Raw genomic sequence first — 1,377 nt, forward strand, 5'->3', positions numbered from 1 at the left:
ACACACACACACACACACACACACACACACACACACGGCTTTACAGATGTTAGATGGCGATTTGAAAACAGCAAGACAAGAGCAGTTGAAGCTTGTGGATCCCAAGCAGCTTCTTTGCTCCTGTTTATATTCACTGTGAGCTACTTTTTCTTTTTTCTTTTACTGCATTATAAAGTCCTGCATCTCTATGGAAACAGCACAACCATGGTTACAAGTAGATGGAACTCACAACTATCTTCTGTGCAGTATAACTCATGTAAAATGATGACTGTACATACTGTAGATACTTAACTGCTTATATTTTACAGCGTCAACAAACCAGGTGTTGAGGTGTAGGAAGATGTTTCACCGTGCTGGATGTATCATGTAACTTTTTCTAATTTTGTTTTATTGGTCCAGATTTTAATTTTTTTTAAATTTTATTTTTCATCTTACTGTCTCTTGGCTTGTCTCTCAGTGTAGCCCTATGATAGACTGGTGACCTGTCCAGGTGTCCCCTGCCTTCACCCTGAGTCAGCTGGGATAGACTCCAGCCCCCTGCGACCATAGTGAGGATTAAGTGGTGTATAGATAATGGATGGATGGATGTCTCTTGGCTTTTTTTTCTCTGCTTCTTGCAAACACAGTCTGTAGTTCAGCCAAATACTCTCTAAATTCTTGTTACATGACTTTTGGTCACGGTTCAGTCAGTCACGGCTCCTCAGTTGTGCTGAGAAGTACACAGATTTGTTGTTGATATTTGGATTGATATTTTTTGCAGTTTTGAATTAAATGTGTAGAATACATGGGTTTTGATGAAATATCCAAATATGAAGCTTAGCATTAGGTTATAACCCATGATGCAACTGCATGTCACACAGAGGACATTCAAAGACCATCAGAGAGTTAAAAATCTGTTTATTTTTTTCAGTTTTTACAGTTTCTAAATATGTAATTTTCGCTTGTTTGCTTGTTAAAAAGAATATATGTGTTTCATCCCGCTGGCAGGTTTGGGGGCTCCGAGGATAAAACATTGTTTTCTATGACTTTTTGATTAAAAATACAAGTACATGGACAATTTCATGTAGATGTGTGCAACTGATTGTAAATGCTTCCTTGGTGATTAAACCTCTGTGTTGTTATAAATCAACAGAAACTACAGTCGTCCAGGATCAGAGTTTGTATAATTTGCACACAGGAACCTGCAGATGGTGCTGTATGCTCAGGGTTCTGCAGCTCAGACTCAGACGGGACAACAAGCGAATGTTCTCTATAAATGCTTTAAAATGACACTTTAGTAAACTTATCTTTCTGATGTTGTCGTTCAGTGGTTTGGGTGATGCTGATATTGTCTAGTAGGGTACACCTTGAATTGTGTTTGTAACAGTAGTTTTGTTT

This window comes from Stegastes partitus, unplaced genomic scaffold (assembly GCF_000690725.1).
Source record: "Stegastes partitus isolate 25-593 unplaced genomic scaffold, Stegastes_partitus-1.0.2 Scaffold557, whole genome shotgun sequence".
Taxonomy (NCBI): Eukaryota; Metazoa; Chordata; class Actinopteri; family Pomacentridae; genus Stegastes; species Stegastes partitus.